Here is a 12,253-nt window from a genome sequence, read left to right on the forward strand (position 1 = left end):
GGGGATGGAATTGGAATTCAAAGCAAACGGCTTCCTTTTTGACAAGTGGAGGATTTTCTAATGGGAGGAGAGCTGGCCCCAGGAGCTGGTAGAGATGAGGCCTGTAATAGCAGTTGCTGCCACCTGTGAGCCCCCTGACCCATTTCTGATGGGAGAGATCTCAGTGACGAGGGTGTGAAAATTATATCAGCTCATTATCATCACTCACACCCAAGTTCTGTGTCTGCTTGGCCTGAGGAATGGATTGCATGACAAACAAAATCAGTGTTCTTAAAACTCAATAGAAATAGGCAATGTTTAAGCTGTGCTTGTTCACTTCCTTCACATTCAGCCCTCCTGCAGAAACTGATAGTTACCCCAGAAAGACACCTTTTCCCATCCCTCTGGCCCCTAAGCCTCCAGGGCTGCTCGGCACCTGGCCTGAGTGGGTGAACATCGTGCCAGATTCCTTGTCAGATTCAAGGCGAAGTGGGTGAATGTCATATGCAGTGTTGTGCCAGATGTGTGCTGGGAGCCACATCTTCCTTGGGGAAAGCCTAGTGAAGCAGGAGACACATAAACATGCTTGGATGGAGGTATGCATGTGCTGTAACTCTGGAATCCCTGGGATAACAGAGCTGTACAGAGAGGTACCTAAGGAAAGAAGTGACAGCAAGCATCAAACCAACAAAGGACAAACATGGGACGGTGGTGACAATCCCCAAGAGAGGTAGGATAAAATTCCAGGGAATTTTGATACATTTCTGTCTCCTTTCAGTGGCTTCGCTGAGCACATTAAATAGGGGCCATGCTACAATCCCCAGTGTACAGATGTAGAAACTGAGGCTCAGTGACTGCAAGTAGCTTCCCAACTGCTACTGATCACAATAAAACTTTATAAAAAGCTAACAGGAAGGGAGATTGAAGGTCCTCCGCTGCTCTGGTGCACCGTCCATTCCCTGCTAAGCATCACTATGGGAAATAGTGAGACTCAAGGCTGCAACCACAAATTGGTTGAGATTTGTGTTCCTGTTTCAAGGGTTACTCCCAGTGGCACCACCATGGGTCTTCTAGAACAAAGGACTCCATCTCATCTCAGCAAGGAGAAGGAAAGTTGCAGTTTCTGACCATATCAGTGGCATTGCTGGAGGATCTCCCTCTCTATGTTCCCACACTGAGAGGTGCACAGAACACATTCAGACAAGTAAAGATTCCAGTGTCATCTGATAACTATCAACAACTTCATTACCTCACCTAAACCCAGAGCCTTTCTCATATTTTTTTGAAACAAAACTCTTATAGAAATGAATATGTTTTCTTCTTTCCTCTAAAACACGTACTTAGCTAAGATGATTTTTATTCTAAGATGATGATTTACCTGCCCTATGAACTTTAGGAGGTGGTCTGATTGGTTTGAATCTATGCCAACAGTGATAGACTAATCATTGCTTGGGACTCAAATGCAGCCAGCACTGTGTCCTAACTAATGGAATTGGTGTTGTTCTGCAAAGGAAAATAATTGAAGGCATGTTCTGCCACTTAATTCCACAGAAGGTAACATCTTCCAACATGTAGGGACTTGTCTACTGAGAGCTGCACTGACTGTGTCAAGGAAGATACACCCAACCACCACATGCCTCTCCCCTGCTCATTTCCTATCAACTCCACCAGCCTTTCTAGTTGCCCACTGTGTGTACAGCACCCTGATAGGAACCAGAGCTATGACAGGGAATAAGACCAAACTATGCCCTGGAGGAGCTCACCTCTGCTCAGGGAAACAGGCGTGGAAACACACAATGGTGGTAAAGAGGAAAGAGGACAATAGGACTGCATGAAGGGGATGGAAAGTGCCCAGGGGAGGAAACAGTTAAATGTGTGTGAGGAGGTTGGTGAGGAAAGACTCTAAGAGAAGGCTCTGTCTGGCTGGGTTTGGAAGGATGTGTAGGAGTCTTCTAGGGGGTACAGGCACACTCCAGGCATAGGTAAAGATCTGTAGGCGTGGCTTGTTGGGATGAATTTCAAGTATTCTGGAATGAGGACAGCCATAAAAACAAGGGCAGGAGAGAGGAGATTTAATAGATTTTTTATGCCAATGGCACCACTTGAGTTTCTGATAAGAACCCAGAACCCTTGGACTCCGCAGTAACATTGATTGAATTGTTTATGATTCCTCATAGAATATGAACTCAAAGGAGGTCAATGAGTGGTGTATGTGTGATTCTTTGCCAACTTCCAAGGGGGAGAAGCCTCTACCAACTGCAGGCGGAGCACAGGTGGCCCTGCTACTGGCTGCAACTCCAGCCCTGCCTCCTTCTCCACCATATAAAGCATTCATCATGTTTTTTAAAGCTGTGCTCTCAATACTGTGCTCTCAGTACTGTGCTGTCAGTACTGTGCTTCCAACCAAAGTTGGTCTTGGTCAACTTTGTACCCTAAGCACATAGAGCAGAGACAAATAAGCAGATAATTATAGTACAGCTAAGGAAAAATAATCATACAAGTATGAGAAATATAATGTCCTTATTAACAATGAAAGACTTAACTTCTTTCTTGTTCTAGTTTCATTGGATCAAAGTTAAATCTCAACATTCAGAGAAGCATTAGGCTCAGATATCAGCATCAGTGGACAGGCTGTCCAGGGACTCAATGTTGCAAATAAAACCATCACGCTGATATTTTCATCCTTTTATATTGGTAGCCCAAGTGGTACCTCTCTTCTAGGAAGCTTATCCTGACTTCCAGTGGCCAAGTGAATTGCTGATGGTATGCAGAGGCAACATTGCTCTGGAATTATATGTATATTAGATTCAAATTTCACAAGTCATGATCTTGAGGATGTAAACCAAAAAAAAAAAAAAAAGAAGAAGAAGATTATCTCTCTGTAACTCAGCTCTCAAGTCCCCATTCTTCTCAGTAGGGGAAAACTTGAGTTTGCATGTTGGGGTGACCAGGTGGTATCTAAGTTTTGTTCTTATTTATTTATTTTTAAAATTGTTTTGAGGCAGGGTCTCACTCTGTTGCCCAGGCTGGAGGTCAGTGCTGTGATTATAGCTCACTGTAGTTTCTACCTCCTGGGCTCAAGTGATCCCCCTGCCTCAGCCTCCTTAGTAGCTGGGACTAGAGGCATGCGACAATGCCCAGCTAATTTTTAGTACAGATGGGATTTGGCTATGTTGCCCAGGCTGGTCTCAAACCCCTGGCCTCCAGTGATCCTCCTGCTGCTGTCTCCTAAAGTTCTGGGACTTCAGATGGGAGCTACCACACCTGGCCTTTAAGTTTTGGTGGCTGGTGGAGGGGATTAGCTAATGCTTTTGGGCCTCATGCTTGGGGGTGGTGTTGAGGAGAGTGACAAGTGCATGGTTATGCTCTCTTGGCACTGGAGGAGGTAGGTGTCTCACTTTCATGCCACTGTATGTTGGTTAGCCTGTATGCCTGCTGTGTTCAGGGCATGTGGCAAGCACTAAATATTAAAGAATCAGAATCCTTGCCCTGATGAAGCTGGCACTCATATAGGAGAAAGAGACACCAAACCGCCACACAAATAATACTGAATTACAAATTAGGATAAATGCTATGAAGTAAAAGAACCCTTTACTTAAGCTCCCAGTGGTATCAGACACAGTTGATTCTTCTTTCTTTCCCTAAACTCTATCTCTCTTTGAGAGACATGAATACAACAGAATCAACAAGACTTGATGGATGGGAAGTGTGAGACCTTGGATATTCCTGGGCCTGTTTCCTCATCTGTCCATGGGGGAAATTGACCAGAATTGGCCTATGAAGACCATGGTTCTCCTTGTCCCAATCAGAAGACCCCTGCAGGACTGCCTGCCTCTCAGACTCTGGGTCCCTCTAGGATTTTCAAAGACATTCCCTGTCCTCTATTCTCATTCTCATAGATCACTTAGGGTCCACCAGGTCTTCCAGCCCAATCAAGGACCAACAGCTCCTGTGGGCAGGAGGAAGAGCAAAGGTGGGATAGGATGGAACTGGGAGAAGATAACCACCCATTTAGGCCCTGAACTTTAAATTCTGGATTGGTTTCTTAACTGAGATTGCAGAGAAAGGGTTTTACACATGCTCACACCCACTCACACACAGCTCTTACTCCAGGAAATGATAGTGAATATACGTGTCATGCTAAGTACTTACCCTGCATTAACTGATTCAATCTGTCTAACAGCCCCATGGTATTGATATTGTTATGATCCCTATTTTACTGATGAGCAAAGTAAGCCACAGGAAGGTTAACTGACCCATCCAAGGTTACATCACTAATTGCTCTAGCAGAGCCAGGATTCTTATGTAGATTCTCTAGCTTGAGAGCCCAGGGTCATAATCTTTTGACACATGCCCAGCCTTGCCCAAGGCCACACAGAGTTAGTGAGGAACTAGCGGTGCAGCCCAGGCCTTCTGAATGGGTTGTGGCCAGAGCTCTGCCCCTACACTGGGACAAAGTGAGGTCCCCTAGCAAACTTGTCAGGGCTGGGGTGAAGAAATGTCCTTCCTTCTCTCTGCCTGCCCTTGCCCTGAAATATAAGCACTTCTGTAGACTTTATGACAAAAAGTATAAGCACTTCTGTAGACTTTATGACAAAAAAGAAGAGGAGCTCTCTTTCTCCTGCCGCCTTGTGAAGAAGGTGCCTTCTTCCCCTTTGCCTCCTGCCATGTCTGAGAGTTTCCTGAGGCCTCCCCAACCATATGGAACTGTGAGTCAATTAAACCTCTTTTCTTTATAAATTAATAAAAAGAAGAAGAGGAGGAGGACTCAATCATAACTGTTGGCTTTCTACTCCATTCCAGACTGTCTATTTCTTGATAAAGTAACCACTAACATCTCCATGGCACTCACAGTTTATACAGTTCTTTCCCAACTCTCTTAATATCAGCAAGAAAACTTTGTAAGATGAGTAGTGTTAGGATGATTTAACTCATACTTTATAGACATGGAAACAGACAGTTGGAAATAGACTTGCAGAAGTGACTAAGCCATGAAGCCAGGGCATGGAGCAGGATGCTGTGATTACAAATTGTGCCAGTGGCATTCTTGCTGGGATTCCAAGGAGGCTCCTAAAATAACTTGGCAGGTTGTGTCAGCCACATATGAGATAAATATTTCTCTCTACACCTCCCAGCACACTGCCAGTGTAGTTATAAAAACCTACAGAGCTGGTTGTGACCACAAAAACAACATGTGCATCTTACACTTTACTAAATTGCGTATTCAGTGAACTCATGGTTTCAGCAGAAAGGGGAATGTTGCAAATAATTCTGACATGTCACAATCAGAATCATTTGTGTTTCCAGGAAAACAAAAAGTAAAAGGTGATGAAACCAACAGGTAAAAGAGAAATCAGAGAATGTGAGGCAAATTTCAGAAGAGCACATGGAAGGGAATTAATGAAACAGGAAATTGGTGAAGGAAAGGAAGATCATCATGAGATGTGTTACAAAACATCAGCAAAACCTACACCATTTCTCATACTTCTTATTTCAGTAACCTCCTAACTTGTTTTGCCTAACCCTGGGCAGGACTTATCCAGGGAATTCCCTACTCAGCCACCAGAAAGCATCTCGAAAACATAGATCTTGAAACATGTTTCTTTCCTTGTCTTCAGTCCCTCCAACTGCTCCTATCACCCACAGGATAAAATCTAAGTATCTCTAGGAAGTAACACAAGACCTTTTCTGATCTGGCCACTGTTAGCTTCTTCATTCAGTGTCAGTCCACTTCTCCAAATGTACACGATGTTTTAAGCAAATGGTGTGATTGGCCACTCCTCAGGCTCTACAAAAATTACATGTCCGTGTCTCCTTGTGTCTACACAAGCTGTTCTTCAGCATAGAGTGGGTCCAACCCAGCTTCCATCTGGTGCATTCCCAACCATCCTTCAGGAGTCAGCCAGGGCATCATCTCCCCAACAAGCCTCTTCCATGACCTCAGCAGGCAGGTGCTGGAGAGGGTCCCACTGGTGCTTTCTCACAGTTCCAACAGCTGAACACACAGTGGCTGTCATCCTGGGATGCTCACAGCATTCACATGCATGGGGAGCTTCTAAAAACCACAGGTTCACTGGGTGTGGTGGCTCATGCTTGTAATCTCAGCACTTTGGAAGGCCAAGGAGGGCAGATCATGAGATCAGGAGTTCGAGACCAGCCTGGGCAAGAGACCAGCCTGGCCTATATTGTGAAACCCCATCTGTACTAAAAATACAAAAATTAGTGGGGTGTGTGGGTGGGTGCCTGTAATCCCAGCTACTCAGGAGGCTGAGGCAGGAGAATTGCTTGAATCTGGGAGGTGGAGGTTGCAGTGAGCCAAGATCGGGCCATTGAACTCCAACTCCAGCCTGGGTGACAGAGCGAGACTCCGACTCAAAAACAAACAAAGAAAAAAACACCCCACAGGTTCCTCGGCCTACCAGAAATGAGAAGGGCTCGCCCAGGGGCCTAACAATGAGGAGGCAGGGACCATTGAGGGCCGTCTGGAGAGAATCCAAAGTGTCCCATCAATCCAGATACATTAAAAAGAAGGCATCACTCCCAACTAATTCCATGAGGGCCATAACCACATGATCCAAATCAGACAAAAATCAGGACTGCAAAGGAAGATGGCATGCCAGTCTCATTCATGAGCATCAGTGCAAAAATCCTAAACAAAATAGTAGCAAGTCACAGACAGCAATAATCAAAGATGACACACCATGACCAAGTTGAATTTAAACCTGAGACTCAAGAATGGTTAACAGAGAAATAGTATAAATACCAATGATCTTGTCAACAGGTTAAAGGAGAATGGTTATAAGATCATCTCAATGGTTTTAGGAAAAGCCTTTGATAGTTCAATAATAATATATTAATAATATATAACAATAATATTCAACTCTCATTTATGATATAAAAAACCTTCAACAACTAATAGCAGGGAATTTTCTTAATCTGATGAAAGCATCTACCAAAAAAACTTAGAGAAAACTTTATTCATTGTAGTATAAAAGCATTATGCTCTTATACCTTCTTAATGTTTACCATGTGCACATATTACCTTTTCAAAACTAGTAACATTTTTTTAAACAAAAAAAATCCTATCAATTAACTTACTTTTTTCTGTAATTGAAAAGAACATGATAGCTTGTCCTTGTCAGAAGTTCAGCTTGTGATTCACCTGGGGTCAACATAGGGCAAGGTTTAATAATCACTGAAATAATTAAACATTGTAATGCCTCATGAGGCTGCTTGAACTGACATGATTTCAAGGGCACCGAGAGGCTGCGGGAAAGCAGAGGGTCAGCAAATTCATTCAGCTGAGATCATCTCAGTTTACAAACTGGACTTTATGACCTTTAATTGGGACATGAGTTTCTTTGATAATCAAATGAAAGGAATGAACCATCTCCTCAGAATAAACCAGCATCCAGCATTTTTGCATGCAATTCCGAGGGGACCCCAGAGAGACATGTTACTAGGAAGCTTGACAAACCCAGTGACTTTCCAGGGGGTCTGCCCACCCAAGTGCAGCCCGTGCCTGACACCCAGCCCTCAATGCCCTATTCTGATTGGTTACATGATTATCTCCAGAACCATGGGGCCCTCTCTATCAGTGTGAATGGGTTCTCCACTGTGCCCGGTGCTATGACACAACACGGCGGAACAGAACTGTAAGGGAAGGTGTGAACAAGACCTTTGCAGACAGAGCCATACTGAAACCCTAAGTGGGGTACTTCACCACATGGCGGGAACTGGAGAGACACCAGGAGTTCTGGGAAGGCAGAGATAAGAGGATCTGGAACTACCTGGGGTGAAGTATTCCTAAAGGAGTGACTGTTTGCATTGTCATAGAGAAGTGTTTGGACAGAAGAACGGAAGGTGAGAAGCATTTCAGGCTATGAGAATGGTCCAGCTTTTTTTAGTAATTAAAAAATAGAAAACGTAGAAATTGCTTTTAATTTTGTGTATTGAATACGCAAGAAATGGCATCCCAATCCTTTTCTTAACTATTATTTTTGTTATTTAGACAGTCTTGCTGCATTGCCCAGGCTGGAGTGCAATGGCACAATCATGGCTCACTGCCACCGCAGCCTCCCAGGCTCAAGCAATTCTCCTGCCTCAGCCTCCTGAGTAGCTGGGATGACAGGCAAGCATCATCATGCCTGGCTAATTTTTTAATGTTTTGTAGATATGAAGTCTGGTCTTGAACTGACTTACCTAGGATGGTCTTGAACTTTTGGCCTCAAATGATCCTCCTGTCTCAGCCTTGCAAAGCACTGGGATTACAGGCATGAACCACTGAGCCCAGCCACTTTGTTATTAACAAGGTTGAATATTTCTGTATTTTTGATAGCTGCATTTCTACTTTGATAAAATGTTCATGTCCTTCGCCCTTGTGATACCTGTTGGAGTTGCTTTGTTTTCATGTCAAGCTATAATAAATATAACTTAACTGGCAAAGAGAGAATGGCCCAGCTTAACCCTTATTATCATTGTTGAGTCATTTTTCGGTTGCAAGGTCAGTGTCTGTACTGAGGCAGTTTTAATTACTGCTAATAAAGAAGCCATCTGGCCAGGAATCATGCCAGCATGTGGATATTATACTTTTAGGGCAAAGTTTCTGCCCTCCACCGGTTAGCAAGAGGCTTGAGGCTGGCTGGGGGCCCCAGATAACATCACTGGGCTTGGCAGGCACCACAGTGACCTGTTCCATGCCTGTTAGTGTATATTTCTGAGATTTAAAATATGTATAGAGATGAAATTCACATAACATAAAATTAACCATTTTTTATGATTATCCAATCTCAGGACTGAAAATTAACCATTTTAAGGTGAAAAAAATCAGTGGAATTCAGTACATTCTGTGTTCTGCAATCACTACCTCTATCTAGTTGCAAAATGTTCCCATCATTCCAAGATAAAGCCTTTACCAGTTGAGCAGTTTCTCCCCACTCTCCCCTCTCCCCAGACCCTGGCATCCACCACTGCACATTCTGTCTCCGTGGGATTCCCTCTTCTGGATATTTTATATGATGCAATATATGGACTTTTGCTTCTGGCCTTCACTTCATAGTAAAGTGAGGCTATCCATTTTGTAGCATGTGTTCATCCATTTTTTTTTTTTGAGGTTCATCCATTCTGTAGCATGTGTCAGTACTTCATTCCATTTATGGCCGAATAATATTCCATTGTATGGATAGACCACAATTTATTTATCCATCCACCGATGGACATGTGGGCTATTAGCACCTTTTGGCCATTGTGAATTGGACTGTTAGGAATATGTGAGTCCATGTATTTTAGTAACTGTTTTTAATCCTCTTAGATCTATAACTTAGAGGGGAATTGCTGGGTCACATTGAAATTCTGTTTAACTTTTTGAGGAAACTCCAAGCTGTTTTCCATAGTGGCAGCACCGTATTACATTCTCACCAGCAATGGGTGAGAATTCCAATTTCTCCACGTTCTTGTCAACACTTGTTACCTTCCTTCAAAAAAAAATAGCCATCTGAGTGGGTGTGAAGTGGAAACTTTTCTGGGATTTTGACTTTGTGCAACCACAAACAATTAAGAACCTGTGAGAAGATGCCAGAGACAGAGGAGGACAAGAAAAAGGTGTGGCTGGGAACCTGACGCAGGTGGCCCCTGGGCTTTCTATTTTTGTTTGTTTGTTTGTGTTTGTTTTTGAGATGGAGTCTTGCTCTGTTGCCCAGGCTGGAGTACACTGGCCCAATCTCGGCTCACTACAAACTCTGCCTCCTGGGCTCAAGCAATTCTTGTGCCTTAGCCTCCCAAGCAGCTAGGATTAGAGGCATGCACCACCATGCCCAGCTAATTTTTTGTACTTTTAGTAGAGATGGGATTTTGCCATGTTGCCCAGGCTGGTCTTGAACTCCTGAGCTCAGGTGATCTGCCTGCCTCGGCCTCCCAAAGTGCTGGGATTACAGGCATGAGCCACCACGCCCAGCCAGGCTCCTGGGCTTTCTATGGACTCCAGAGACTTCTTGTTCTGTAGAGAGAAGGCAGCGAGTAGGGATCCTTGGAATATGACTGACGTGCAGGCCCTGTCTGAGTTATTTAAACTTCCTCAGCCTCAGTTGCCTAATCTACAAAATGGGTGTTAATGATTCTGTCTTTCCCTCCCAAAGGAGCCCAGAGGAGACCAGACCCTGGCCTGTGATCTGCAGTGGGCTTGGGACCTAGATCTGCAAGTCTGGCTGGTGCTGGCTTTGACTAGAGAGAACGGCGGATATTACCAAGCCTAGTACCTGACTCTCGGCAGTCCTTCCATAAACATTTGCTCAATATGAAAACAGTTAGTTCAGTAGTTGCCGAGAGAGAGGACAAGAGTTATAGAGTAACCCGACATTACATAACGTATTTTCTTTTTATCAAGAAGGGGAAACATGAGTTCAAGTTTTACTGAACAAATAATTAAAAGGTTGGGCACTTGCTAAGCAGGGTCTCTGAGCCACAGAGTGACCTATGGAAGGGAGCATTGGAGAAGGTAGGAATTGGAAGGTGGGAAACAGCCAGATCAGACCAGACACATGATTAGGAGGAAATGAAAGGACAACTGGAACATATTGTCACAATGAAGTCATCACAGGAGTCCAGACCCCTCCAAATCTGTTGTTTACTCATCTGACCATGGCAAAATCCTTTTACTCTCATTCCCTATCTAGCCATTAGAACCACATTTTCTTGATGCCCAGGATTCTATGAGCTAAGTTCAAAGCTTCCAAGGTTGCAGACCACGAGACAGAGATAAAATGCAGGCATGGGGGCTGAGATCAGCAGCCAGCTAAAATATGTTGCAATTTAAATAATACCACCAGTGATGACACATATCTAATATTTTCCTACCATCTTACTGGCATAATCCTTGTTGAATATTAAACAATGAACTCAACTTTGCACATGAACCTTAGGAAGTTCAGATTCTAATGACTACTGCAGACAGGTTGAGAATATGAAGTAGGCTTACCCCAAAACACATTATTAGGGTCAATTCCAGTGCCTGCCATTGAAAGTCAAGGTTTCTTTGACAGGTATAATTCTCTCAGAACATGTACATCAAAGTAGAACCTGAAAGACAGCTACTTACATGCCCAGAAATTATTATTATTATTAATTATACTTTAAGTTCTGGGGTACACGTGCAGAACGTGCAGTTTTATTACATAGGTACGCATGTGCCATGGTGGTTTGCTGCACCCATCAACCCATCACATACATTAGGTATTTCTACTAATGCTATCCCTCCCCTAGGCCCCCACTCGCCAACACGCCCTGGTGTGTGACGTTCCCCTCCCTGTGTCCATGTGTTCTCATTGTTCAACTCCCACTTATGATTGACAACATGCGGTGTTTGGTTTTCTGTTCTTGTGATAGTTTGCTGAGAATGATGGTTTCCAGCTTCATCCATGTCCCTGCAAAGGACCTGAACTCATCCTTTTTTATGGCTGCATAGTATTCCATGGTATATATGTGCCAGATTTTCTTTATTCAGTCTATCATTGATGGGCTTTTGGGTTGGTTCCAGGTCATTGCTATTGTAATGTTACAATAAACATACGTGTGCATGTGTCTTTATAGTAGAATGATTTATAATCCTATGGGTATACAATCAGTAATGGGATTGCTGGGTCAAATGGTATCTCTAGTTCTAAATCCGTGAGGAATTGCCACACTGTCTTCCACAATGGTGGAAGCCACCTCTTCCCCAAGGGGCTCTGTCCCAGGGAGATGGGGGTTTCATCTACAAGTCCCTGACTGGGGCTGCTGCCTTTTTTTCAGAGATGTCCTTCCCAGAGAGGAGAAATCTAGAGAGGCAGTCTGGCCACGGTGGCCTTACATGAGCTGTGGTGAGCTCTGCCCAGTTCAAACTTCCCAGCGGCTTTGTTTACACCGTGAGGGTAAAACCGCCTACTCAAGCCTCAGCAATGGAAGAAGACCACCCCCCAACACCCAACCAAGCTCGAGGGTCCCAGGTCAATCTCAGACTGCTGCTGTGTTGGCAGCAAGAATTTCAAGCCAGTGAATCTTTGTTTGCTGGGCTCCATGGGGGTGGAGCCCACCGAGCCAGACCACTTGGATCCCTGGTTTCGGCCCCCTTTCCAGGGGAGTGAACGGTTCTGTCCCACTGGTGTTCCAGGTGCCAATGGGGTATGGAAAAAAAAAAAAAAGAAAAAAACTCCTGCAGCTAGTTCAGTGTCTGCCCAAATGGCTGCTCAGTTTTGTGCTTGAAACCCAGGGCCCTGGTGGCCTAGGCACCGGAGGGAATCTC

This window comes from Pongo abelii, chromosome 6, assembly GCF_028885655.2.
Source record: "Pongo abelii isolate AG06213 chromosome 6, NHGRI_mPonAbe1-v2.0_pri, whole genome shotgun sequence".
In the NCBI taxonomy this organism is placed as follows: domain Eukaryota; kingdom Metazoa; phylum Chordata; class Mammalia; order Primates; family Hominidae; genus Pongo; species Pongo abelii.